The 26,311-nt window shown below is 45.4% G+C and overlaps 1 protein-coding gene across 3 annotated transcripts in view; it reads right to left on the bottom strand.

Moving 5' to 3' along the window:
* mapkap1 (MAPK associated protein 1) overlaps positions 1-23,549 on the bottom strand; it is a 247,585-nt gene extending 224,036 nt beyond the window's left edge. For all 3 annotated transcript variants that reach the window (XM_078426340.1, XM_078426341.1, XM_078426343.1), the window contains exon 1: positions 23,312-23,549. The gene's annotated coding sequence lies outside the window, so the exon portion shown is untranslated. The remainder of the gene's footprint in view (positions 1-23,311) is intronic.
* Between the last annotated feature and the right edge of the window lie 2,762 nt (positions 23,550-26,311).

Below are 26,311 nucleotides of genomic sequence, written 5' to 3'. Positions count from 1 at the left end.
GAGATGAGATTCTGCAACCAGTGGCAATCCCATATCTCCACAGTCTGGGACCGAACTCTATCCTCCAAGATGACAATGCTCGCCCCCACAGAGCAGAGTTTCTCAGAGACTACCTCCAGAATTTGTGAGTGGAGAGGATGGAATGGCCTGCCAGCAGTTCTGACCTCAACCCCATTGAACACTTGTGGGATCAGCTTGGGCGTGCTGTTCGTGCCAGAGTGACCAACACAACCACGTTGGCTGACTTGCGACAAATGCTGGTTGAAGAATGGGATGCCATCCCACAACAGTGTGTGACCAGGCTGGTGACCAGCATGAGGAGGAGGTGCCAGGCTGTTGTGGCTGTGTATGGTTCTTCCACACGCTACTGAGGCTCCTGTTTATTAAATGAAAAAATTGTTAAATTGTAGGGACATAGGAATTGGCTGGGAGAGTTCGAACCCTCGGATTGGCTAGCGAGGTCACCAGGTGTGCCAGATAGTCAGTCTAGCGTTGAACTCCGTTTCGGTAAGACGTTAGGTAGTTGTCTACAGTTTGAGTGTTGCGATTGTCACGGAGTTTTTGGACCATGCAATAAACTTCGTCTGCAACACCCATCCGCTATCAGACTCGCTACATTGGTGACCCCGACGTGATCAACGATCACAAGAGCATGTCGCAGGTAGGGGCGAACAGTGGGCAGCAGAACGCGGGCGGCGTTCACCTACCCCCGTTCTGGGCCCATCAACCGCATCTGTGGTTCGTGCAGGCAGAGTCCCAGTTCCATCTCAAGAAAGTTGCGGAGGACCAAGAGAAGTTCCACCATCTGGTAAGCTAGGGGATCGGCTACCGTCTGTCCTAATGACAGAAATGCTAACCTTGATTGGCGACCACCAGCCTTGCATGACGTTTGAAGCTGCATTCCGGGAGAAATTGCCCCGGGACGTCAGGTTAGTGTTGGCAGACGTCTCTTTCGAAGACCCGGTAGCATTCGCAGAGAAAGCCGACGCGCTCGTTACGGAGGGCTCCACACGAGATGACTCGGTAAATCGGGTTTCGAGTCCTAGCAGCAACCGGCCGCGCGGCCAAGATGGCGGCGCATCGGCCGCCATTTTACAGACAGCCCGCCAAGACGGGGCTGCAGCGCCCGCCATTTTGCAGTGGGCCCAAGCAACAGAGCCGCACAGGCGCGGCCGGTGTTTTTTCCACAAGCGGTGGGGCAGTGAAGCCCGAAATTGCAGGGCTCCGTGTTCCTTTCCGGGAAATGCCTCGGCCGATCGAATATAGAGGCCACAGATTGAGGTACCGGCACCGTTTTTCTGGTCGATACGGGAGCGGTCGTTAGCATCGTGCCTCCCTACGGCTGCGAAGTTCGAGCAGGTAGGAAGGGTCCGTCCCTCATTGCGGTCAACAGCAGTCCCATCCGCACCTACGGCAAGAGGCCATGTCCATGTCCTTCGGGTCCGAGACCTACCATTGGGATTTCATCGTTGCCGACGTGGGCCAGGCCATTCTGGGCGCGGATTTCCTCTGGGCTTTTACGTTGGTCGCAGACGTCCGCGGGAAGGGCTTACAACCCTCGGCTAGCAGTATGGAGCCTGCTACTCCTCCACCTGCCATTCCACCCTGCCTGTCGATCCAGGCCATCACCACGGCTCCCGGTCAGTTCGCTGCGGTCCTCGCCGACTTCCCGCAGCTCCTCGTACAGCGGTTCGATGACCCTTCCGCTAAGCACGGTGTCGTCCACTTCATCCCTACCGAGGGGCCGCCTGTATTCGCCCGGGCGCGGCGCCTACCTCCCGACAAGCTGGCCATGGCTCGGGATGTGTTCCTGAATTTGGAACGACTGGGGATTGTTCGGCCTTCAGACAGTCCGTGGGCCTCCCCCTTGCATATGGTCTCTAAAGCATCTGGGGGGTGGAGACCATGTGGGGATTACCGGCGTCTTAACGCTGCCACCCGGCCTGACCGCTATCCGATCCCTCACATACAGGACTTCTCAGCCAGCCTCGAGGGCGCTACAGTTTTCTCAAAGATCGATTTGGTGCGGGGATATCATCAGATCCCTGTCCACCCACCGGACATTCCCAAGACGGCTACGATTACTCCGTTCGGGTTATTTGAGTGGTTGAGCATGCCGTTCAGTCTCAAAAACGCGGCTCAGGCATTCCAGCGTCTCATGGATCATGTGGGTCGCGGATTGTCTTTTGTGTTTATTTATCTCGATGACATTCTGGTTGCTAGTCGTTCGGTCCCAGAGAACCTGGTCCACCTTCGCACTGTGTTCCAGAGGCTGCAAGACCACGGCCTGATCCTCCACCCGTCCAAATGCCAGTTCGGCCTGTCCGCGGTGGATTTCCTGGGTCACCGGGTCACACCGGCCGGTGCCACTCCTTTCCCCGCTAAGGTGGACGCCGTCCGCTCTTTTCCCCGCCCTACCACCATCAAGGGCTTGCAGGGATTCGTGGGCATGGTGAATTTTTATCACCGGTTCGTGCCTGCGGCAGCTCGGATCATGCGCCCCCTTTTTCAATGCCTCGCGGGTAACCCCGCTGAGTTGGTCTGGTCCACAGCTGCCGAGGCGGCTTTTGACGCGGTTAAGCTGGCCCTCGCCAACGCCACCATGCTCGTGCACCCTCGCTCCTCTGCCCCCACGGCCCTGACGGTGGATGCCTCAGACGTGGCGGTGGGTGGGGTCTTAGAGCAACAGGTCAATGGCCACTGGCAGCCTCTGGCATTTTTCAGCCGGCAGCTCACTCGACCTGAGCTGAAATACAGTGCCTTCGACAGGGAGCTCCTGGCCCTCTATTTAGCTGTTCACCATTTCCGGTATTTTTTGGAGGGCCGCTCTTTTGTTGCCTACACGGATCACAAACCCCTCACGTTTGCTTTTTCTAAGGTTTCTGATCCGTGGTCGGCCCGCCAGCAACGGCACCTCACCCTCATTTCGGAGTTCACCACAGATGTTCGCCACATCGCGGGTAGGCTCAACGCCGTTGCTGACGCCCTGTCCCGGCCAGCCAATTCCTCTGTTGCTGCGGTGGGGGGCGAGGTGGATTTCCAGGAGCTAGCGGAGGCTCAGTGCCTGGAAGGAATTGCCTCAGCGTACGCCTCCACCGCCTCAGGGTTGCGCCCAGGTAGCGTGCGGCCCCACAGGTACCACACTTTGGTGCGACGTTTCCCTTCCCCGCCCTCGCCCGGTTGTGCCGACCGCCCTGCGGCGTAAGGTTTTTGAGGCCATTCATGGCCTGGCACACCCGTCCATTCGGGCGACCTCGGCCATGGTGGCCGCCCGATTTGTCTGGCACGGCCTGCGGAAGCAGGTGGCCGCCTAGGCCCGCGCCTGCGTCCCGTGCCAGACCGCCAAGGTCCACCGCCACGTCCAGCCCCCGTACCAGAATTTCGTGGTTCCGCCCGTCCGTTTTTTCCACATTCACGTGGATTTGGTTGGTTCTTTGCCCTACTCTAGGGGCTACACTCATCTCCTGACGGTGGTTGACCGTTTTACTCGTTGGCCGGAGGCTTTTCTGTTGTCGGACACCTCGGCGGCCTCCTGTGCACGGGCCCTGGCGTTACATTGGGTTGCCCGTTTCGGCGTCCCGGCTATCATCACTACCGACCGGGGCGCCCAGTTCACCTCGTCCCTCTGGGCCGCGCTTGCGTAGCTGTATGGGTCCCGCTTGCAGCAGACCACCGCCTATCATCCCCAAGCTAACGGGATGGTAGAGCGCTTCCACCGACAGCTGAAGGCGTCCCTCTGTGCCCGCCTGACCGGCCCTGACTGGGCCGACCAGCTGCCTTGGGTCCTCCTCGGCATTCGCACGGCCCCTAAGTCTGATCTGGGTACTTCCTCGGCGGAACTCGTCTACGGCTCGCCCCTGCGGGTTCCGGTGACATTCTTCCCTTATCCTCCCCCCTTCCGTCGTCCGTCCCGTCAGTTTTGGCTTCTCTCCGGGCTCGGGTAGGTTCCCTGGCCCCAGTCCCGGCCTCCAGTCATGGGAGTACCGCAGTGCACGTACCGGCGGACTTGCAGGACTGCGAGTTCGTTTTCCTCTGGCGGGATTCCCACCGCCCCCCTCTGCAGCCGGTCTACCAGGGCCCGTTCCAGGTGCTGAAAAGGGGGACGGTCACCTTCACTTTACAAGTGGTTACCCGACAGGAGCTCGTCTCTGTCTCCAGGCTGAAACCGGCCCACTTGGACCAGGAACGTCCCGTGCTGGTGGCCCAACCTCCTCGCCGGGGCTGACCTCTGGCCGGCCCACCTGGTTCCCCAGCTGCGTCTCTTCTCCCAACGCTCGGGCCTCCGCTGCCCACAGCTGTGTTTACTCTGCCCCCTCCAGCCGCGCCCCCATCGCCTACACCTGCAGGGTCCCCCCCTCCCTCCCCCTCCAGCGGCGCCCCCATCGTCTCCACCGGCGGGGCCCTCCCCGCCTCCTTCGTCGCTGGCGGTACCGGCCTCCCCTCTCCGTACGCGTTCAGGTCGGGCGGTCCGGGCGCCCGTGAGGTACGGTACCGAGGCTTCTGGGGGGGGGGGGGTCGTGTAGGGACATAGGAATTGGCTGGGAGAGTTCGAACCCTCGGATTGGCTAGCGAGGTCACCAGGTGTGCCAGCGCGGGAGAGATAGTCAGTCTAGCGTTGAACTCCATTTAGGTAAGACGTTAGGTAGTTGTCTACAGTTTGAGTGTTGCGATTGTCACGGAGTTTTTGGACCATGCAATAAACTTCGTCTGCAACACCCATCCGCTAACAGACTCGCTACAAAATTGCCAATATGTCTCGTTTCTTCAGACTTCAATCATCCAATCCACCAAAACAACACCGAACAAGAGTCAATGGCAGAATAAGCTGTTTGGCATTGGCAGAGAAGATTTGGCAGATTTTTCATGGGCGCAACCCACATATTCAGCTCTGCTGCTCATCCCACAAATGCATGTTCCTTACAAATGTGGCACCATTTAAAAGGGAAATAAACAGGCTTTCCAACGGTATAAGATTTATTGCCAAGAAGCATTGTTACAACAAAGAAATAATCTGCCAAACACAAATTTCCTTACTTTTTGTGCTATGTTTACCTCGCATCACTTTCCTATCTTCATGACATCTTCAGCTTTGTATCCATCTTTGCCCTTGGATAGATGATCATTAACACCGAACTTCAACTTTGGCAAGGTGATGGAACAAATGGCAGCTTTGGCCCATCTTGCACACTCGAAAGTACAACTTCCATTCATGTCATATTGAGAGAAATTCCAGGAAGATGCTAAGGATTGACAAGCCATGGCTTTCAGCAACTGAAACACAAAGTACAATAGCCCTCCACAGAAATTTCAGTATAAGGATGTGAAAAATGGTAGTTCCCGACATTCACAGGAGGACCGTCTATGATTTAAGGCCTAATTTATCTGCCCCCTTGACCCACAACTAAAGTATACCTTTTCCTACAGTGTCACATTCCAGTGCTCAAGGTGCAAGATAACCTTAAATTGATGGAATGCAACATGCTTTGTGTTTTCAGTGCAAATATCACAAAGGATCCTGGACATTCTTTTAATCAACAGCTCAATTGAGCAGCAATGTGGTGCAGCTGATAGAGCCAACCAGTGTTGCCACTGGTTCTACCAGAGTCCCAGGTTGAATCCTGACCTAGGGGGCTGTCTGTGTGGAGTTTGCACGTTTTCCCTGTGAACACGTAGGTTTCCACTGGGTGCTGTAGTTTCCTCTCATATCCCAACGACGTGTGGATTTGTGGTTTAATTGTGTCTATATTACCCCTCGAGCGCAGAACGTGGATAAGTGGGATTACATAGACCAAGTGTGAATGCGTAGTGTAGGAAAATAACTGCAGATGCTGGTACAAATCAAAGGTATTTATTGACAAAATGCTGGAGTAACTCAGCAGGTCAGGCAGCATCTCAGGAGAGAAGGAATGGGTGACGTTTCGGGTTGAGACCCTTCTTCAGACTGTGTGAATGGGTGATCATTGGTTGGTGTGGACTCGGTGGGATGTATCCAGGCTGTATTTTTCAATCATTAAGTACAAAAATGTGGAATTGCCAGTAACTTGAGGGCTAATTTACCTGGTCCCTTGACCTACAACTAAAACAGATCTTTTCCTATAGTGCAACATTCCAGTGCTCAAAGTGCAAAATAAGCTCAAACTATTTGTATGCAACATGGTTTTAAGTGAACATATCATAAAGCTGTGCTATGAATCAATGGATCAATACATCTTAAACCGTGCATAAAACAAGAGACAAACATTTGCCGAGCAATTGTCTACAAAAAGTAATTAATTCAACACAGTGAAGGATTACCACAACAGCTCAATAGGAGATAAAATACAATCTCAGAATTGAACTGACATTGGGGAAGCTTGTAGAAACAAGAAACCGCAGATGCTGGTTTATACTAAAGAAGTAACTCAGTGGGTCAGGCAGCAACTCCAGAGAAAAAGGATGGGTGACATTTCAGTTCGGGACCCTTCTTCAGACGGAGAGTAGGGGGTGGGAGGGAGAAGAGCTGGAGGCAAGAAAAGACCAGGACCAATCTAGGCCGCTTGGTGGGCTCAAATTGGCTGTTGATTTTCCTAGTCGTCAATGAGAATACAATTCTAAAGATTTCAAATGACTACAAACGCTTTAGGGGGGGGGGGGGGGAGAGGCAACTCTAGTTACAGCAACATACACTTAAAGTATCCTTTCCTTCCCCACTTCCATCTCCAGAAAACAAACCATAACGAATGTCACTACTCAGTTCAGTCTGAAGACTGAATTCTGCCCAAGGTTTATGATAAATACTCAGTATTGCATATGGAGAAGAATTTACACACATAATTCATGAACAGCATAATGCGAGTTCCAGCTCAACGCTTGATTTCAGTGACTTTACAGCACTGCACACACGCGCTTGAATCAATGTAGAACTCACAATGAGTTATATCATATATCATATATATACAGCGCGGTACAACTCACACGTGCCTTTCAGTGAGATATTGAACAGATCTTTTTTTAAATACGTAATGACAACTTGCTCTTTCAGTCACCTGGCACTGTCAAAAAATAATTTCCAAATTCACCAAAGCTCAAAATCAACAATGTTCAGTTTTCATTCATGCTCAATGAAAGCTTCAATGTGAAACTGCTCTTTTCAGGAACCAAATAATTATAAGATTATCAGAAAGAAAATTTAGAGCCAAATGCAATGTTTTGTCCATAAATTCTCTCGGTTGGTTTTGCTTGTATCATCACAACCATATCAAAGACAATTTGATTAGATTAGCAGATTGCTCAAATACAAGTAAGTAGCTCTTTGGCCAACGTAAACTCTGCTTCCACTATTAGCCTAAATGCATACTATCGCGCAGGTACGAGTTGACACCTGGAAGAAAATTGCCAATTTACCCATCCAGAATTGAAATGTAATCCACTAGCTGAAACTTCACCATGCTTTCTCATCATTAACTTAGTATTCACAAAATAAGCTGTTATACAGGAAACATATTCAGTCTGAAGAAGGGTCTCGATCCGAAACGTCACCCATTCCTTCTCTCCCGAGATGCTGCCTGACCTGCTGAGTTACTCCAGCATTTTGTGAATAAATACCTTCGATTTGTACCAGCATCTGCAGTTATTTTCTTATAGAGGAAACAGATGTTTTTTTAAAAATTTAGACTTTAAAAAGGATCTATGTACATACAAAGCTAAATCCGTCTTATATTGCACCTCAACTAATCTTATAACTAATCTTGTTAAGTTATAAATTATAGGCCCTTTGGTCCCACTCATCCATGCCCCATCTAATCTAGTCCCATAGCCCTCTATGCCTTTCCTATCCATTTACTTGCCCAAATGTCTTTTCAATGTTATTGTATCTGCCTCAACTACTTCCGCTGGCAACGCGTTGCATGTACTCACGATCCACATAAAAAGGTTGACCCTGGGGTAATACCAATGGGGCAATACCAAGTACATCTCACCAACTGTAACATGACATCCCTTCAATACTCAATTCCCTGAATGAAGCAGCGTGCCAAAAGCATTTTTCACCACCCTATATACCTGTGATGTTATTTTCAGGGAACTATATACTTGAACTCCTTGATCCCCCTATTCTATAATGCTCTCCAGGACTTTACAATTCATTGTGAAGATCCTGCCCTGCTTTGACTTTCCAAAATGCAACACACCACACTTATCTGAATTAAAATCCATTTGCCATTCCTCAGTCTATTTACCCAGCTGATCAAGATCGCATTATAATTTTTGCTAACTGGCTTCATTCTGTATGATATCACCCATTGTGGGGTAATCTGTAAACTAAGTAATGTGCCTTGAACTTTCTCATTAAAATCGTTTACAAAGATAACAAACAGCAATGAGCAAACCCTCGTCTTTTCTGATGCATATACATGTTATCCTTCAGAATTTTCTTCAGTAACCATCCTAACACAGATGTTAGGCTTATTGATCTATAGTTCCCAGGGATTTTTTTTACAGCGCTTCTTAAATAAAAGCGCAACATTAGCCACCCTCCAATCTCCAGCATTTCATCCATGTCTTGTGATGATTCGTATATCTCAGCCAAGACTGCAATTTCCTCGCGTTTATCATATCATATCATATATAATCAGCCGGAAACAGGCCTTTTCGGCCCACCAAGTCCGTGCCGCCCAGCGATCCCCGTACATTAACACTATCCTACACCCACTAGGGACAATTTTTACATTTACCCAGCCAATTAACCTACATACCTGTACGTCTTTGGCGTTTCCCCAGTGTTCTTGAATATATCTGACCTGGCCTGGAAGATTTATCTACCTTCATATAATGGACCAGCATTTATTCCTGTGGAGTTAAAGTCCTTTTTTCACAGAGCGAAAAACTACCATTATGTTCTGAAGGGCATTACAATCATGCCACGTGGGATAGACTCAGAACGTATCTGGCAACTGAACACTGCACACCTTAAATACAGTGAATCAGCAGCTGTTTCAGCAGCAGAAACATACAGCACCACAATCTGGAAGCTCGTGGCCCAGCATTTCCAGCTCTCTGCCATTACTATTACAGAGTTCAACATGAAGTGCAGAAGGGTATGCGGGACCACCAGTTTGCACACCCAAAAGTGATCAGTTGCGATTGTAGGAAAAAGTGCAACACAAGACCATATATGAGCTGAACAGCCCAAGCAGCATGTCATAGACATAACCAAGCAATCTCACAACCAATGGATCTATTTGAAGCTTTAGAATCCTGCCCTACCTTGTGATTGGTCATGGACAAACAACAGAATAACATGGCATGAAGAACATCCCTATTTCTAATGATAGCAGGGTCCAGCATATAAATAGTGAAGTAAAAACTGAAGCACAACTAAATGCAAATAGATGATGCAATTTATCTTCCTCAAGAGATCCCCATCTTAAGAGAATTTTGGCTTTGGCTAATTTGATTTACTACATGATAAAGAAATGGCCTAGCATTTTCCCAGCTGTAAAACTAAACACCTGTATTCTAGAACTATAAGCACCTCAAGTTAAGGAGTTCAGTACAGTTACAATATTGAGAAAAGTCAAGACAATATTGACATGTGCACAATGTGTAAGATTGCTATAATGGCAGTAATGGTAAAAATCTAAAATTAAATGGTTTTTTTTGCATGAATAACACTTCTCAGGTTGGTACCAAGGTTTTTATGGAGTTATAAATATGACATGGTGAATTGTTTCAATGAAAGAACCACAAGAATTACGCAAACCAAAATTCCAGATCAAAGATGCACAGATAAATCTGAATTATTAAACAAGAAATGGGAGTAATTCCATTTACAGACCATCAGTAATGAACTAAAGCATGTCAATTGAGTTAAAAACAAGAACTGAGGTACAGAAAACCCATTGGTGAAAGATCCAAGGAGAAAAATATACCTTTGAAATGTCTCCCTGGCACCTGGAGTTAATCACACCTAACTCCAGGCCATCCATCCATTTGCATAGCCTTCATTCTTCAAAATGACCAGCTGCATTCCAGAAGGGATATGTACATAATCCGACCAGCACAAGAACATTTTGATATAAAATATAGTTTGATGAGCAATTTGCGCATTCTGAACCCGCTCATCTCCCGTGACATCTGGACAATTTTTTTTTAAACTGACAGGCCAGGAAAATGGTTTGCTCATAATTTTAAGCTCACTTTGAAAATAATTCTGGTGTAAAGGAAAAATGTCAGGAGTGTGGAACCAAAAAAACCCACAAACACAAGAGACAAGGCTGGCACAGAAAGGCACATTAATACATTTCATTTCAAATTGAATACACTAAAACTGAAATATACCTGCAACTATTCTTTGCCCTTAAACATACATGGCCCTTACTGAGGATGTAATGTTATTAGTTAATATGTAAAGTTAAATTTGTTAAACCTTATTCAGATGGCATCCAAGTCTCCGAATCATGCAACCTGAAATAGAATAAGAGATAGGGCCACAGTATCACGTAAACATGAGTTTTAGATTCTTCGTAAAAGTAGGTATCCCTCTCAAACAATTTACATTCTTATTTAGTACACAATATGTAGCAACCTGCTAATTAACAATGGAAACCAACAATTCTGGTTGTATATAATGGAATTCATCTGTATTTTTGTATTTACGCAAACACTGCATAGTGTACATGATGCTGCAATATAGTACAAGTAAATTACATATTCAACATATTTGTTTTCTTTGAAGAACTCTGACAGATTGCAATGTTAGTTAAATGCTGCACATGTAATTTTGTTACTGCTTATTATGTTGACAATCACCATTATTAAAATGTACTACTTCAACACAGCTGAAGGGGAAAAAAAAATTGGGGTTGAAGTGCTGGTATGACTAACCTCCAGAAAACAAGCTGCATCTACAAATAAAATCATGCTGGAAATATTCAAGTCAGGCAGCCGCTGTGGAGAGAATGAAGTTTCAGGTGCACAACATCTGCAAATGTGGAATGAGAAATTTAAAAACAGTAAAGCACAAGAACAGGCTCTTTTGCCCACAATGTCTGTGCCGAACATGATGCCAGATCATTTATCTGCCTGCACATAACCCATATCCCTCCATTTCCTGCAAATCTGTATGCCTATCCAAAAGTGTTTTAAATTGCACTCATTTATCTGCTTCAACCAGTAGCACATTCCAGGCACTCGCTGTCATCTTTTTAAAAAACTTACCTCGCACATCTCCTTTAAACTTTGCCCATCTCACCTTAAAGCTAAGCTCTCTAGTATTTGATTTTACTATTCTTGTTTTAATTTGTGCATATCAAGTAAACAAAAGGAAAACAGCCAGGAGACATCACAGTGATTGGTACAGCAAAGCAGCTACATGCAAACTTGAGGAAAACTTTTCCACAAAGTTGGAATTATTCCCCCAAATAAGATTGCCCACATACGTTAAAGGCAGATAGTCAACACAGATCAATTTGTTTGTAGCATTTACATAGAGAAGCAGTGTTGACAGTAGGAAAACTTGGTCTTACTTTGAGAAAGCTTTCAATCCCATAAATAGAATAAACGAGGGAGATGTTAAAAATTGCTTCCACAGATTGAGGAAGGAAATGCCTAATGAGGGGATAACTTGATTTTCAACTGATTAAAGTGATCCTCACCCCACTCCCAAGTCATTGGCTTAGCATCCAGTGCCATGAGTTGCCTACAACGGAAGGCAAAGACCCAGATCATGGACAAAACAATAGACTTCTAAGATTGCAACTGAAAGAGTAAAAGAATGTTTGAATAACTGACCAAGCAAGGTGATTTAAATTTGCACATTTGGGAAATAGATTGATGTAAATGACAAATGAGCCATGGGGTTGAGAGCTGGAATTATAAATGAGACTGTAAAGGGGAAAGTTGTACTAACTGTTTGCTGACTGAACAACAGAAGGGTCAGATTATGGGGTGCGTTCATGAGATCTGCATTCCAAGAGGTCAGAATTTGAGGAAGTCAGCTGGAAAGGGGTAAAGATAAGGCAAGAAATCAAAGTAGCAATGTGAGACAAGACAAAATTATATAAATGATAATATAACAATATAAAAGAGAAACTAGGAAAAAAACTGCAGATGCTGGTTTAAATCGAAGGTAGACACAAAATGCTAGAGTAACTCAGTGGGTCAGGCTGCATCTCTGGAGAGAAGGAATGGGTGACGTTTCGGGTCGAGACCCTTCTTCACACGGAGGGTGAACGGAAAGAAAAAACTGAAAGAACAAAAGAGAATGCTTGCAGTCAAGCTGAGGAATGAGAAGTTCACATTTGTGGAGATAGGAATTGAGAACCTGCCCAAGACATCAATAATGAGTTATGATCAGGAATACAAGTGTGAATGATAAGAGCAGATTAATAATTTTCATAAAGGAAATTACACAAATATTTGTAAAGAACATACATCGAGCAATGTAAAAAGCGCAGGAAGTCAGACAAATTGGATTTATTTTGAAAAAAGGTGTAACAAATGTTCTGTGATATTTCAGCAACAGTGCACTGGCTCCTAACAAAATAGGTTTCATTCCATTCTTGCATCTCAAGACAGATAAAGGTTTTGGATCAGAATCTGCAAAATTAAAACTTGTTGCAATTAAATGTGAAAATGTATTAAATAATAAAGAGTCAAAATCAGCCATTTCGTTGAATTTGACTGGCCCTGCTGTATTTTTGTCTTACTCAGAGCTAATATAGCAGCGGTGTCCTAAATTAACTGTGCATGTGATTGAAACACGTTTTAAAAATCTGTCCAGAAAAAACAAACAGTGCATTTCATTTTTTCACCACATTTCTGTGCATTTTAGACCAACATAATGATCAATTTTGAAATTTTAAATCAAAAACATTATTGGAATTTAAAAAATGCTTTCAATACGTAAATCACACAATGAATGAAAATCATGTTCACAACTAGATGAACTGCAAATTTGTAACAAAAAGAGGTTATAACCGAGTTCTGATCTTGATGCCATAAGAGTGATATGGTGTGGAAACAGGCCCTTCGGCCCAATTTGCCAATCCCGACAGGTCTTGATGGGCGGCACGAGGGCGCAGCAGTAGAGCTGCTGCCTTACAGCGCCAGAGACCCAGGTTCGACCCTGACTACGGGTGCTGTCTGTATGGAGCTTGTACGTTCTCCCCATGATCTGCATAAGTTTTCTCCGGGATCTCCGGTTTCCTCCCACACTCCAAAGACGTACAGGTTTGGAGGTTAATTGGCTTTGGTAAAATTTGTAAATTGTGTGTGTGGGATAATGTTAGTGCGAAGAGATTGCAGGTCAGTGCGGACAATTCGCGCTGTATCTGTAAACTAAACTAAAAACTAAACTAAACTGTTAGTTGGAAGTGAACAAAAACATTAGCAGAGGGTCATGGAATTAGCTGTAGCGGGAGAGCGACCAGCGGGCCTCTCCAAATTGGAGAGCAAGTCTGCTCGGCGCTCTCAGCTCTACACGACCCAGCCACCGAACATTGTGGCTCATGAGGGGAGTGGGGGCAGAAGACATGTGGAAATAACCCTGATCCCACCCAGCACATGCCCATAGCCACGTAGCAGCTGGCAAACTCATCCATTCTGCCGGCCTCAAAGGCTCGTTGGTATGTACAAGGTGTCCATAAGTTGAGGTCCGGGGTGGGGGGGGGTCTGCTGTTTATATCCACCAGTTGGGCTTTCCTGAAGTAGAATTTCCAGCTGATTTTACAAACATCCTATGACGATTTCAGGCAACACATCAATACACTGGAAATGATTTCAAAACATGTCAATTTAGAGATACTCAGATGTTAGTTAAATGGAATGCTTAATCATTATTTTTAAACAAATGACTACCATAATGCACAATGAATGCTCCTCAATGCAACAGCTTAGAGGTCTCTAAAAGGTTGCATTTCAGACTCAAAAATTGCCACTACCCTATCAATGCATCAAATAAATGTTGGCACCTTAATTGTGCCTTTATAACATTGTTAATGGTTTGTTAATTTACCTCCTACACTGTTATTATACTTCAAATTATTTAATGACTGCCAGGGGAGTATGCAACATATGCATGAATTTTATCCTTCAACATTATTTTCAGTTTAAGTAATACATGCTACCCCTCCCTTATGTACAAATTAGCCATGTGAAAACTAGATTCTGAATTTGCGTGTGACAAAATAAGAACATGAATTAACAAATATTAGTTTTGATGCTTTTGCGTTGCAGTCCACACTTGTAATTGCTGATATTTGGATGCGTTCTGGCAGCCCTTCGCTTGATCGTACACAAAATGTTTTGCAGGAAGACGGCATAAACCCCATCCAACTAACAAAAAGCTAACACTTTACTGACCAGAATGAAACGCATCCATTTGCTCATTGCAATGAATTCTTAGGAAAACATTTTCTCAGCAAAAGGAAACTGTAAAGATTAAATCTCATTATAGGGTGGGGAGGGGGGTGGGAAGAAAGACAATAAGTGAGGAGGCAGGGTAGAGAGGATTACAAACAATGGCAAAGCAGCATCCTTGACTTTATGGAGAACAAAATATTTGAGTATTCATCAATACAAAACAGATGCTTCCTTCTTGGAATATCAATAACCAAGATTTATTGAAATTATAAATTGAAAAGTCACTTCAAAGTTTTACCTTCTACAAAGATAACTGCAATGTAAGGGTGTTCTTTTTAACCGTGCAGAACGTAAGGGCATTCTGTCAGTGAATTCACAATACTAATCTCATAATTAGCAGCTTAATTAGGTAATTATGGCTTTGCAGGGGATGCCTAAATGAAAAATGACAACACTGCATCACGGTCACCTACTTAAACAGCAGTTGTTGTATTTTTACACTTGTGTGCGGAAAACAAAATCAGTACACAAAATGTGATCTTTTCCATGGCTTTTCCAATTTATCATTGAGTACCGGAGTTGGTTTAATTTTATTCCAAAAATGTCCGTAAAATTTCTGCAAGGATTTTTCGCACAAATCCACGAGGAAAAATCCAAAGTAGTTTAAGACACACATTTCAATACTCCCAACATTTTCTGTATATTAAGAAATGCAAAACACTGTGCAGCAGTTTTGATCATCTTCAGAGCCTTTAAAGTACATGCTAAATGTGGTAGCCACAGCATGGAAAATAATCCCACAAAATTGAGAATTACGGTCTCTGAACTGTGACTTACGTGACTATTTCAGAGGATAATTAAGAGTAAATAATTTTTTTAAATTCTAATTGCATACGACATATCCAAATCATCCCTAGTTGAAGGCAACAGCGACTACTTTTTAAATATTGCAAAAGCTTGTGCAATGGGCCACTACATCTGTACAAATATACGGATAAGGAGCAGAAGGCCCCTTGATCCGTCTCTGCCATTTAGGAATATCGTGGCTGGCCTGACTGTAACCTCTACTCCACATTCCTGTCTACATGCAGTGACCTTTCCAAAGATACATGATCAAAAAAAAAGTCACCTCATCTCAGTCTTAAGTGGTTGACCCACTTGAACACCCCCGCAAGAGGGAGGTGAAAGCTTGCTTGACCTGTCTGGAGCAAAAATATATAGATGACGATAAGCAAGGACAGAGAAGAAAAAGAAAATAAATCATTCCAAAACAGACAAAAAGAATGCATTTACTGAGAATTAACTTTTCCTTTGCTGAAAAAGTACTGACTGACTGTACATGGAGAATCAAATGCTGAGTGAAATTTCCTGAACTTACCTGAGCAATAATTTAAAGCCCAGGGTTCAAATTGATAGTCCTCTTTTTTTTTTTAAACAACATTTATGAATATGACATTTGATGCCACAATTCAAGAAAATACAAGGATTTGATAACCCACTGCAGATTTTAAAGAAACATCAATAGGAGCAGAAAGAGGATTAGGGAGATAATTTCAAAGTTCATGGGGAAACAGTTGATAGCTTAGTATGATAGCTGAATGATGAAGATAAGAAAATGAGTGGCCAAAATTAAACAGGTGCTCAAATTACAAAGTTGTATTGCTGGAGAAAATTAGAGAAAGCAAAGAACAAGGTCATGAACATATTTGAAAAATAGAATGGCAGTATTAAAATTGAGACAATATCAAACTAAGAACCGTTGCAGGTCAGCAAACACAAGAATTGTAAGTGAACAGGACTCAGCGAGAATGAGGATAAGGACAGCAGGATTAAGGTAGGATGCAGGGTGAAAGGCTGACCAAGAGAGATAACAAATTGTTGCCTTGGGGCAAGAAAAGGCATGCTAGGATTTTAGCAGTAAACAAGAAGGGAGCATAAAGTGGTCATGTTGATGCAAAGGCCATGGGGCCAGAAGCACAATTAAAGGTCAAATAAGACACTAATGTTGCGTACTGACTCATTTAGCTTTATACAGTGGCCTGTGAAGATGGGGGCATGATAACATTCAATTTGATCAATTCAATGGCAAATGGACTTGGTAAACAAAATATTTGAACAGATACTGTGCCTGTCTCGTAAAAAAAAGGATTTTTCTGTTGAAAATCTGGATTCAAACCGTATGCTATAATTGGCAAAGAAAATAGAAATCCGGAACAAATAACATCAAAGGTTATTCGTCTTGGAGAACATGAATAAATCATTCATCTTCCAAGAACACTATCACAAGAGTTATGTGCCGAAATTGGTAATGAGTGTGTGCTTTCAATAGGCATTAACATCTGGAAAAATACTTAATTTTCTCCCAAAGCAAATATCGGACTACTCAGTCATTGTACTCATCCTACTATTAAGCATAACCTCACTGACGACAAATGCTACAGAGAAGAGTTTTAATGTCAAAGTGACTAGATAAACAACATCAGTTGGATGGATAGTTACGAATAAGATTGCTGGAGAAAGAACAAAGCAAATTAATAAGTCAAACTGCAAAGTAAAAGCAGTACATTTGGCTGGATCATCATGTTCTCAATAAGTGAAAACTGCTAACTACTGGATCAAGCACTGAAATGGCAGACCACTGGAGAAGAGAAGCGTTCAAGGCCAAGAACAACCTCGCAAAATAGATAGGAAAGGCCTTACACAAGCCGACATTGTCTGTGAAGGAGTATCAGTAAACAAACAAACCAGCTGTTATAGAAATTACTGCAGCTGGCTGGACCAATGCACTTAACTAATGAGTCACTGCTCATGAAATGAAGGAGCCCAGACAGATGGGCAGTTAAAAGATACGATGGGATCCGCAATAAATGTTATGTCACTTCAATTGAATAAGAAAAGAAAATTAATTGTTGTAGTTCCCTCCATGTCTGAGATACGGCCTACACACATCAAATTCTACTTAATTCCACAGTAACAGTTGAGACCAAGCCTTCTCCAACACCATAAATTACACCAATGTCACCCAAGGTCATTAACAGTGAGGTATGAACTCTGGAGATTCGAGGAGGCAAGACTTGATTAGTTACAATATTAAAACAAAATCATTTGCTGATGATTCACAAATGTGCAAGAGTAACAACGGCAAGTGCTCTCCAGTAGTATCTTTATCGTTCCATATTGTTTGTCTCCCAAATGCTGGTTTGAGAATCATTATTGCAAGTCATCAGAATTCCCCCCTATCAAAATTCTAGAAAACATGACTACTCCAAAGAAAAACACTACAAATGCTGAAAATCTAAAAATAAAAATAGAAACTGCTGATACTCAGGCAAGGCAGCACCTGTGAAAAGTAGAACAAATGCAATGCCTTAGGTTGACGACCATTCATCAGAAATGGACAAGGACTGTTCGGTGAACTTTTGCAACTTTGCCGGCGTCAGGAACGTAGCAACTCTAGTGTACTTTCTAGGTGAGGTCTGCTGTATAATTTTACCAGATTGTGTGCAAAACAAAGTATTTCACTGTAAATGTGACAATAAAGGATCATTGATTGAGGCAGAAAATGTGAGCATAAAATTGTACTGGAGGAACCTAGCAAATCAGGCAGCATCAGTGGAGGGAAATAGACAGATGACATTCTGAAGAAGGGTCCCAACCCAACAAAAGGACAGAGTAAGAAAGTGTTTTATGCTTCATGGAAGGCAAGGTGGAAAGAACTAAGATCATGTTTGTCAGAGGGTGACACAAATGCTGTTGGTGCTATCCAAGAGGGATGTGAAGCTACAATTCATTTGCTCTTCCAGTTTAGCCCATTGCAACCAATATATAGTGGGTAATTGTATATTGCCCACTGTATATTATTCAGTGCTCACTGGAGAAACACTGTTCTCATCTTCACTGGAGAAACGACGAGAGGCAGGTGACAACTTGACAGAAAATCTCCTTGCAGTACACAAGGGATTCAGTGAAGCATCTGGTTTGATACATCAAATATTAATTCCTTCACAATCCCAGTTTTTCCACATCGCAGGTACAGCCTGACCTGCTGAGCAGATGCAATAACGTGAATCTATAAACAAGGACAACCATTCAGTACCAGAAAATTCCAAGTTGATAGGGATCTTGGGGATATCATGTCCTTACCAGCATAAAGTAGGTACCCATCCACATTGGTACCAACCAACTTAGCAGCTCAACTGAGTGGTGCACCATTCATCACACTATCATCTCCCTCCAACACTGGCACACCATGGCTGTTGTGGGCACCAACCACAAATTGCCAAGCTTTGCAACAGCAGTTCCTAGCCCCATGATGTATTTCATGGTAGAAGGTGGCACATGTAAGGAAATCCACTATATCTATGTCACACACACACATCACCAACATGAAAATGTGGTGCAATTCTTCATTGTCAACATCAAACTCTTGTAAATCCCTCCTAAAGCGATGATATTCATGAATAACTCAACACTTCAAGGAAGTGATTCCACCAGCCAACGAATGGGCAATTGAAACTGGCCTCACTGTCCACACCAACATCACAAGAGAAAATAAAACAAAGATATTAACATCATTCATCTAGCTGCAGAAATACAGTATCAAGCACATCATTCAAATTCATATGGATTAGTTTTACTGTGATTATTTGTCTTACTACTTAATCTTCTTATCGAGTCCACATCATCTCCAGAGATGATGCCTGACCCGCTGAGTTAATCCAGCATTTTGTGTCTACCCCTGGGGTGCAAGCTACCCAAGCTTGGGAGGGGGAGTTAAAGTGCTGAGCAACCGGAAGATCAGGTAGGTTAAAGCAAACTGAGCGGAGGTGTTTAGCAAAACGATCGCCAAGCCTGCACTTGGTCTCTCCAATGTACAGAAGTTAACACCTGGAACAGCAGATGAGGTTGGAGGACGTGCAAGTGAACCTCTGCCGCACCTGAAAGGACTGTTGGAGTCCTTGGATGGAGTCGACGTGGGAGGTAAAGGGACAGGTTTTGCATCTCCTGCAGTTGCAGCCGAAAGTACCTGGCGAGGGGATGGTTTGGGTGGGAAGGGACGAGTTGACCAGGAAGTTGCGGAGGGAACGGTCTCTGCGGAAAGCAGAAAGGGGTGGAGATGGGAAGATGTGGCCAGTAGTGGGATCCCATTGGAGGTGGTGGAAGTGTTGGAGGATTATATGCTGTATACAATGGCTGATGGGGTGGAAGGTGAGGACAAGGAGGACTGTAATTGGTGCGAGTGGGGGGGGGGGGGGGTGGGGAGGGGGAGCAAGAGCGGAGGTGCGGGATATCGAGGAGACTCTTCTGAGAGCTTCATCTATAATGGAAGAGGGGAACCCCAGTTTCCTAAAGAATGAGGACATCTCCGATGATCTAGTATGGAAAACCTCATCCTGGGCCCAGATGCTTAACATTGTCCCCGACCATCAGGAAAAGTAATCAAGGTTAGACACAAAAAGCTGGAGTAACTCAGAACTGGGGGCCACAGTCTAAGAATAAAGGGGAGGCCATTTAAAACTTAGGTGAGAAAAAACTTTTTCACCCAGAGAGTTGTGACTTGGTGGAATTCTCTGCCACAGAAGGCAGTGGAGACCTGGTTGAATTTAAAAGAGAGTTAGATAGAGCTCTGGGGGCTAGTGAAGTCAAGGGATATATCCCAACAACTTGCGATGACCACTTTAACATTTGACGTGGTCAATAGACAATAGGTGCAGGAGTAGGCCATTCGGCCCTTCGAGCCAGCACCACCATTCAATGCGATCATTCTCAATCAATGGTCCAATGGTTACAACATGTAATTTACAGAAATTCAAACCATGTAGTATATATAGTAGTTTTATAGTAGTTTAAACTGCTATAAAATTCAGAGTTCTTCCCGAAGAAAACAGAGGGCTGAGTTCCACTTCAGAGCAAAAGGGAAAGCAAAGGTGACAATGGATGACCATTTTCAAAACTCATGCCACGGTTTTCCTGGTTAGTTGAAATAATAAAAGCTGTTAAAAATTAAACAGATGCACAAAACTATTTTTTTTAAATTGAAACCCTGTTGGCAGATTGGTGCATCTCAAATCTGGAGACAAAGAGACTGGAGGTGCCGGGGTCTGAAGCAATGTATGAGCTGCTAGAGAAACTCTGCGAGTCAGTCAGCAACAGTGGAGTTTCCTTCCACTGTTGCTGACTGACTCGCAGAGTTCCTCTAGCGGTCAACGTTTTGGGCTGAGACTCTTCAGCGCCTGAATGAAGGGTCTCGACCCAAACTGTCAACTGTCCATTTCTCTCCTCTATTGCTGCCTGACTCATAGTCTTTCCCAGCACGTCATATTTAGCTCAGTAAATTTCACTATTCTGCATTCAGCATTACGCACATCACAGAACAAGCCATACCACACAGGTGTCTTCTCACACCCCACCTCACTATTTTCAACGGAGAAGGAAAGGAGAATGCCATTGCGCCACATTCAGAAGAAATTTCTTCAAAGTAGGAAGTGGTTGGGGGTACCCCAATATATTTCACACTAAATTCTCCTCATATAAAATACTAGCAGTAAGCTGGAGGAACCCAGGATTACCATGCATACCAGATGCTGAAAGGTTGGTGAAATACGAAAACCTTGGAGGTGATTTAGGTGATACCAAACTGGAGGAACCCAGGATTACCACCCAGAACACGCAGCTCTATTACAGCACAACCTGCTTTAACTTCACCATTCCCTTCAGATTAAACCACTTGGTGATGCAGCAGTGCAGCACTTGGTGATAACACATGTATAACCCCTAGATGGAAGTTCAAATCCCACAAATTCAGGGAACGCTCTGATAAATAAAAACATACTGGATTTTCTGGAAAGTCTCCCTTCCTCATCCCAAGTGTGACTTCAGACTCACAACCACGTGGTTGATCTCAACTGTCCTTTAGTGGCCCAGAAGCCACTCAGTTCCATCATTATTGAAACAGGACAGGGCACCAGCTCTCTCTCTCAGGGACAATTTGTGATGGTTAATGAAGCCAGGCCCACCAGCAAAGCCCACACCCTGTAAACATAAGAACTAGGCCTGCATGAATTATAAATCTCAGAAAACTAAAGCCATAATTTCTATTGTCTTACCTCCACTTACTTCTATGTCCCTTTCCAGCCACTGACTCAGATTGAATTTGACCATTTACATCATGGATGACAACAAGCTGAGTATCTGATGATGCATGCTTATCACAGATTGTTTACTTCAGCCTCAGTAAATACATTATGACCAAGCATTTAGAGCCATCTCATCACCCGTCTTATTTGCTCAAATATTCCAAACATCTCTTGTCCAAAATCCCATCCTCCAGAAACATTAATTGATCCAAAGTGCATATGTATGTACCACAGATAACCCATTCCATCCATCAGCAAATTAAATTGCCATCCCCAGTTTCAAATCCTTTCAGAACCCCTTCTCCTCCCAATCTGCACCACTTCTTGCAGCCCTCCAACCATTTAGCCTATCCTCCCTTTATTGGATAAAAACGGAGATGTTTAATGTTTTTCCCATTCTCCATTATATCCATGGTTTTGTGGGTGGCAGCTCTTCAAATACATAGGAACATCTTAAATGTAACGAATGGCTTGGTTGTCAACTCCACTGGCTTCTCACGAGGTCACTCCCTTTATCCCGGTCATCTTGAATTTGGTAAACTAAATCACCTCCAAGGTTTTCGTATTTCATCAACCTTTCAACATCTCTCTTAATTTCATCTTTATTCTATTGAACTCTGGAACTGATGCACTACAATGCTGACAACAAGATTTGCACTTTGTATCTTCCCCTTTGCTCTATCTATTGTACTAGTTTGACTTGATTGTATTTATGTGTAGTATTATCTGATCTGTGTGGATAGAATGTAAAAAAGCTTTACACTGTACCTGTGTACACATGACAATAATAAACCTAAACCTCACAAACTCAAATGGAACTATTCCGCAAGGGTGGTATTAGTGGTCTTTTATTTCATTACTGCCACAATCCCGATGAACCCCAAACAAAACTGAAATCTAACTCCAATTGAACTGGGGGAAAGCAATATAAATTAATAAATATGTTGCATAGGTTAGTGGCCTCCATTCTTGCAACTTTCCAAAGCATTCAGAGATTTACATAGTCATAAATCACTCATTTTATTGATGGCTGCTAAAACAGACTTGGTTCATAATTAAGTATCAACAACCCTATCGTCTATTTCCTCAAAGCCTGTGTGGGCTCCACTGATTGTTTACAACAGTGAAGTCCAGGGTAGTTACTACTTGTCAGTTGTGCACACTCAATTACTAATCTTACAGCCCTGCAACATTACAACAGGTTCACTTAGCAGCCCATGGAAAAATGATGACGTTTTAATATAAAAACAAAGCTATGTTATAAATCCAAAATATCTGAAAATTGGTGGAAATTAACAGGACAAGGAGCAGTCACAAATAGAGTAACAGAGAGAATGGTCTTGGATCACGACCCAGTTCTGAACTGTTGTACAATATTTCCAACATTTTCCGGTGTTATTCCCAAGGCCTGGCGCCTGGATATAAATAACACCCAAGACAACAATGTCAAACGAGTAAACAGACGACCTCTTGTGCTATATCCTTCAACCAAGGCGGGCTAGGTGCTGCTGGGAACCACACGATCTTGTTTACATCCTCCAACGTGGTGGAAGTGAGCGCATTCTGTGCTGTGACTAATCACTGTAGCGGTGCCACGTCGGGAATAACAGCATGTTATTCCCACACGACGAGGGCTGGGGGCAGCGACTAAACTTGGGCATGAGTTTGACCCTGGAGGTGGGCAGGCGCCAGGCCTGGCCTGGTCTTGTCTACGGGCGGCTGTAAACAAGCTGGGGCGGGGCGGGACGGGGGCGGCCCTGAGGGCAGGTCCAGAGGGCCTGAGGCCTCCGCCCGGGAGGAAAGGAGGGGAGCGGGGTCCGGGGACAGGAACGTACCGTCGGCCGCAGCACCCGGCGCCGTCGGTCGGTCAGCCTCTCCCCACACGCGTGTCAGCTGCACATCGAGGCCGCGCCTTATCCCCGGCAGCACGCAGGCCGCATCTGCCACCGGCTCACGGGTTGTCGGCTGATTCCGATTCCGATTCTGCACCCGGCGCCACGGCCTCGCTCACCCGCCCGCTCTCTCCCCTCACGGCCGCCGGGCCCCGGCTCTGGCAGCTCCAGCTCCGGCCCCGCCCCGCCGCCGGATGTCCCGCCTCCCCACTGCCGGATGTCCCGCCTCCGCCGCCGGGCGGATGAGTGACATCGAGCGCCGTTCTCCCGGGGACGCGATCTCTGATTGGACGGATGCCGCTAGTGGGCTGGGCCAGAGCCGGATTGGCAGCCAATCACGGGAGGGGAAGGCACGGGCGCCAGCAGGTTAGGATGAGGTGCACGAGGGCAGCAGGTTAGGGTGAGGTGCATGAAGCCAGCAGGTTAGGGTGAGCAGCATGAGGCCAGCAGGTTAGGGTGAGCAGCATGAGGTCAGCAGGTTAGGGTGAGGTGCATGAGGCCAGCAGGTTACGGTGAGCAGCATGAGGCCAGCAGGTTAGGGTGAGGTGCATGAGGTCAGCAGGTTTGGGTGAGGTGCATGAGGACAGCAAGTTAGGGTGAGGTGCATGAGGCCAGCAGTTTAGGATGAGGTGCATGAGGTCAGCAGGTTCGGGTGAGGTGCATGAGGCCAGCAGGTTAGGGTGAGGTGCATGAGGCCAGCAGGTTAGGGTGAGGTGCATGAGGCCAGCAGGTTAGGGTGAGGTGCATGAGGCCAGCAGGTTAGGGTGAGGAGCATGAGGCCAGCAGGTTAGGGTGAGCAGCATGAGGTCAGCAGGTTAGGGTGAGGTGCATGACGCCAGCAGGTTAAAGCCCCGTCCCACTTATGCGATTTTTTAGGCAACTAGGCTGTCGCCACGCGGTCGCCGGGGTGTCACCTGTACGGTCGTGAATCGTCTCCAAAGAGTCGTAGCGTTTTACTGGTCGCCGCTGGATTTTGAAATGTTTAAACATTTTCGACGACTGTTGGTTTGACGCCAGTGATCGTAGCTTGACGTCTCCTGACGTGGGCGCAGTCGTAGGTTGTCGCCAGGTGACGTAGGTTGTCGCCAGGTGACGTAGGTTGTCGCCAGGTGTCGTAGGTTGTCGCCGGGGGTGACTTCGGTGAATTCCATTGGCGACTACCTACGTGAACCGGTGACAGGTACCGGCGTCAAAACCGGAGGCCAAAATGACGTGAATTGTAATCAGTTGTCACCGACAGGGTCGTAGCTTGTCGCAGCTTGTCGCGGACTTCAGGTTGTCGTATGTTGTTGCCTGCGTGGCCCTAGGTTGTCGTAGGCGCGTTCATAGGTGGACGTCCTAAGTCGCAACGACTGGGTCGCCGGTTGTCGGTAGCTTGCCGTAGCTTGACGCTGACTAGGTGGTAGGTTGTTGTAACTTGTCGTAGACATTGTCGTAGAGGGGGTCCAGTCGCCGTTTTTTCAGCGACCTGCTACAACTATGACTATGACTACGACTCAGTCTGAAGAAGGGTCCGACCCGAAACATCATCCATTCCTTCTCTTCCGAGATGCTGCCTGACCTGCTGAGTTACTCCAGCATTTTGTGAATAAATACCTTCGATTTGTACCAGCATCTTCAGTTATTTTCCTACGCTACGGCTATGACAGTCGCTGGCAGTCGCCTAAAAAAGCGCCTTAGTGGGACAGGCCCCTAGGGTGAGGTGCATGAGGTCAGCAGGTTAGGGTGAGGTGCATGAGGCCAGCTGATCTTGTACACCTCAATAAGGTCACCCCTCTGCTTCCTACACCCCAAAGAAAACAGTTCCAGCCTATCGAACCTCACCCTGTAACTCAAGCCCGCAAGTAACATCCTGGTGAATCCCTTCTGCACCCTTTCCAACTTGATATCCTTGTTGTACCTGAGTGACCAGAACTGTGCACAGTATTCCAATATTCAAAAACTATACAAAACTCGGAGGCAGAGTTGTGCAGCTGGTAGAGCTGCTGCCTTATAGCGCCAGAGACCCGGGTTCGATCCTGACCTCGGGTGCTGTCTGTGTGGAGTTTTCACTTTCTCCCTGTGACCACATGTGTTTCCTCCGGGTGCTCCGGTTTACTCCCACATCCCAAAGACTAGCGGGTTTGTAGATTAATTGGCCGCTGTAAATTCTCCCTGGGGTGTAGGGAGTGGATGAGAAAGTGGGATAACATAGAACTAGTGTGAACGGGTGATCGATGGTGGGCGTGGGCTCGGTGGGATGGAGGGCCTGTTTCCATACTGTATCTCTAAACCAAACTAAATTACTCCTTGTGGCTGTGAGTTCCACTTTCTATTTGCTACTCAGATGATTTATTCTTATTAAATATACACATATTTAGTGACTGCTTCACATCAACCCCTAAGCGAAGGGTGGCAGAGTGTTTTTAAAATCATAGATAGAAAGCTGTGCCTTACTCAAATTAAATTCTGTTTGATGCTGGTTCAAACTCTTTTGGGCCATTCTCTTCGACACCTGTGCATTGTGGTGTTGTGAATGATTAGCATGTTGGGGTTGGAGGCTGCAGTTTAATCCCTCTGAACTGGGTTGTTGATAATGATTGGAAACTGTGGAGTGGAGAAAATCAGACTTTGATAAGCTGCCCGATCGGTGGAAGATGACTCTGCAGAAAGGTCTGGGAGAAAGCTGCCCAATTGCCTCCTTTGCTGCTGGGATCTGTTCAGACAGCTGCAGAAGTAAATTACATTTACAGCATAGTATTAGTTGCTGTGTGTGAATGTGAGGCAGTAATGCAATCTTGGAGTTCTGCTGACAAATAAACCTCAAGAGCACTTTTATGATGTCAAATTAATCCCTCTATCAGATTACTGCTGTGTAATGCCAGGACAGCCATCTAATACATCCACTAGACTCCATCTATTTTACTCCTCTGTTCAACTCCATAATGCCGTCCGTAAACAGTG

This window comes from Rhinoraja longicauda, chromosome 31 (genome assembly GCF_053455715.1).
Source record: "Rhinoraja longicauda isolate Sanriku21f chromosome 31, sRhiLon1.1, whole genome shotgun sequence".
Lineage (NCBI taxonomy): Eukaryota > Metazoa > Chordata > Chondrichthyes > Rajiformes > Arhynchobatidae > Rhinoraja > Rhinoraja longicauda.
Note: the sequence above shows the minus strand (reverse complement) of the source record. Positions and strands in the feature narration are given on the sequence as shown.